A 3,872-nucleotide genomic window follows, 5' to 3' on the forward strand; every position below is an offset into this window, starting at 1 on the left:
ATTTAGGGTGATGAAACGTACTATACCTGGAGACCATGTAAGAAGTCATTGGTCTTTTCTAAATGAAAGACGATGGTAGTTTCCATAGGGTGATGGCAGTAGGGATGGAGAGAAGTTGGTGGATTCAAGAGATATTTATTAATACGGTAAAATCAACAGGGTTTGGTGGCTGATTGGATGTGAAGAAGGAAAAGGCATGAAGATTACTCAGCCTCTGCCTTGAGCAGCTGGGGAAGACCAGCACCGTTCTCTGAGGTGCGGAATGAAGAGGGGAAGTGGTGGGCTCTGTCTGGGACAGGCTGAGTTGGCAGTGCCTCAGTGACATCCAGCTGGAGATGTCCACCTGGCAGTGTTTACATCTAGAGCCCGGAAAGAGACCTAGCACAGAGGAGTAGATGATGACCAGAAAGTCACGGGGACAGAGGGGACCCATTTGGGAGGGAAGAGAAGGAATAGACAGAGGGAGAAGAGAAGTGGAGGTGTCCGGGAGCCAAGAGGAGAGGGAAGGGCTCAGTAATGGGTGACACACACTGCTTAGTGGTAAACATAACCCTTGGGTTTAGAGACGTTCAGCAGAGTGGCAGGAATGTTGCAGATTGGACAGGCTTGACGTAGAGGTGAGGAAGTGGAGCCATGAAAAAGTGGGGGAAGGAATAAGGGGCTGAGCGAGGGCTTTTTATTATTGTTTTTAATGGGGAGGTTCAAGTACATCCAAATGCCAATGCAGAGGGGAGAGGTTAGAAAAGGGGAGGGAGAGACGGGAAGGCTTGTGGTGCAGGTGGGGTCTTAGTCCCTCACAGGTACTGTGTGGATCTGCAAAGACAGGACTTTAGAACCAGACTGCCTAGGTTTGAATCCCAGGTCTGTTTATAAGCTCTGGGGTCTTGAGCAAGTTATCTGACTTCTAGGCCACAGTTTTCTCATTTGTAAAATGTAGATAATAGTACCTTATAAAGTGCTTATTATGTGCCGGGCTCTGTCCCAAGAGATTTAATTTAGTCCTCACTACAGCCAGGCACTGTGCTCAGGGTGGAGGTATAAAGCTGGAAAGCAAGAGTATGTATAGGTAAAAAGGTCACCGTCAAGTGGAAGAGACCGATGGCAAGCAAGCAGTTACATCAGGTAGTAAGAGTGTTGTGAGTAGATGTGCAGGGTACTTTGGGATTTAAAAAAATCGTGCGACTCTTAAAGCCGCCCTGGGGGTAATGGTCAGCATGTGTTTCTCTAATACACACTGTTGGATGGAAAACATTTTAGATTCATTTGTGTCAACCATTCAGTCCTACCCTCAGCACCAGTCCCTCGTAGTTGAGAGAAAGGTGAAGGGAAGAGGCCTATCATTTACTGAGCACTTTACCAAATTTTAAAAGTAATGGAACACTAAGGTCAATTCAGATCCCTGTACTGGCCAGCTGCCAAATGAATGAATGGATGAATGAAATGGTAACAATAGCTGGCGCTATTCAGCACTTCTGTGTACCAGGCACAGCTCCAAGCACTTGTGTATATAAACTCAGAATCCATACAGCAACTCCACAAGGTAGGTGCCATTAATGCCTATGGCTCCATGCCACATATAATGAGACTGAGGTGGAGAGGCAAAATAACTTGTCAAGGTGCAGCCAGCCTTCTGCTCAAACCCGGGTAGTGCTGGCTGGGGTGGCTCCTCCCCCATCGGACACTGCCTGTTTCAAGGCCCTCCTCACAAAACCTCAGGGATGTTACCACCTTCCTTCTGGCTTTCCTAGTCTCTGCTCTAACCAATGAGCTTCAGGCAGAGGAAAAACTCTAACTGCACGGCCGGGAAATGGTACACTTTTCACTAGGATAATAAACTACTCTTATCAAGGATGGCACATGCCCAGTGTGTTGGGGGAGGAGGCATTTAAGCTATGCAGAAAATGATAAGGAGTAAGTCTGCAAAGCAGCAGGAATTGTTTCTCCATAAGAAAAAAGAGGAAAGCCTGCTTATTTTAGTGGTAGGTAAGTCTCTGTCACTGGAAAACGGGAGCAGACACGTATCCCATGAGGTAAGAAATGCTGGGCCTGGGGAAGGGAGGCATGCCAACATGGGTCAACTGTGGGCTTGTGGCCTTTTTCTTGATGACAGGTGAGGAGGGACAAAGGTAACAATGCTCACAAAACCTGCAGAGCTGCTGGGAAAAGGGCTGTCTGAAGTGGCTGCTTCAGCTGTGAACGGTGGATGGGCAGAGAGAAAAGGAATGTCCCGCCCTGCTGCCGAACCCCAGCTCTCAGTTTGGAAAGTCAAGACCCCTAGACACCAACAAAAGTAGTAACAATCTCTCAGATGGGTCTTTTTCAGAAAACTTAAAAATATCTTTAATTACACAAAAGTAATACATACTCATTTCAAACAATCTAGGCAGGATTGAAATCACCCATAAATACCACCTCCTATTGGTGATGTTGTGTACACTTCCAGTCTTCTATGCCAGCATATGTTTTCCTCTTTAAAAAGATCATTTTTTAATAGTATTTTATGTGGCTTTTAAAAAACCTTACAATCTATTGCAGTCTCATAAAACATACACCTGCATAATTTTTAATGGTTGCGTAGCTTTCTATCATATTGGCAATTTTGACTTTTAGGTTACCAAAAAGTTTTTAACTCTTATGAACAATGCTTTGATAGCATTCTTAATTATTTCCTTAAGATAAGTTACTGGAAATGAAAGCACTGGGTTGAAAGAAATGCACATTTTAATGGCTTTTGATGTATCTCAAATTGTTCACCATGAAAGTTGTTTCAAATTACACTCCCATTGGCAGAGTGTTCATTTTCCCACAATCTTACCAGCACTGGGAATTGTCATTTTAAAAAATATGCCACTTGAAAGAAAATGATATTGTTTTAATTCACATTTGTTTTATTGTTCCTGAAGACTGAGTTTTTAAAATGTTTGCTCACTCTTTGTTACAAAGGCATCTTGAAAATTGTGAAGTCCACACTCGAGATGAAAAGTGTTACACTTCTCACTGTGTAACAGAGACGAAAGAAAGGATTACTCAAAGCACCGTGAATGCGATAAGCTCAGCAACTCCTCTGTTAGAAGGAGAAAACTGGGTACAGTCCCAATTCAAAGTTAGCTTCTGTTTTTTTTTGTAAAGACAAGGAAGTTTCACAAGAAAAATCAGTTGATTCAACCATTTCAAAAGGACACACAGACATAGGCAGTGTGACAAAAGTTATCTATGGCTAAGTATAGCTTAAGCAATGGAAACTAGTAAAATTAACAACGTGACATTCCAAAGTACAATTTGTGAAAAGCTCAGTTGGTCAAACTGCAATCATTATCTAAAATATAACCTCTCAAATGATTTAAGCAAAGTTACATTCTTATGAGTAAATCTAAATATAATTGTTTCTGAAGTTTCCAACAGACAGCTTTCCCCTAGCAAACAATTTTTCACATCTTTCCCTTCAGCAACTCTTAAAATCTCTTAACAGGATCGGTATGACAACCACCTGTTAGTTCTAAAATCATTGAAGTATACGATCCCATACTAGCACAGTGATTAGAGTTGATTAAGATGGGCTGTTGCCACGCTATCTGTAGACTGTTGTCTCTTAACCGAGGACTGTTGCCCCATACATGCATTTACCTAAAAACCCTATTCTAAAAATCAAATGAGAATCAACACGTATTTAATTAGAATTGATTAAATGGGCTGTTGCCACACTAACTATGGGCTTTGGCACCCTGACCAGAGACAGATGCCTCATACATGCACTTACCTAAAAACCCTGTGCTAAAAATGAAATGAGAACCAAGATTTCTAACCCTCTACATTTCCCCCCTATTTAAATATTTTAAAAAATCAGAAGAGATCAAGGAGTTGGAGTCAACGGT

Source organism: Cynocephalus volans, chromosome 3, assembly GCF_027409185.1.
Source record: "Cynocephalus volans isolate mCynVol1 chromosome 3, mCynVol1.pri, whole genome shotgun sequence".
In the NCBI taxonomy this organism is placed as follows: domain Eukaryota; kingdom Metazoa; phylum Chordata; class Mammalia; order Dermoptera; family Cynocephalidae; genus Cynocephalus; species Cynocephalus volans.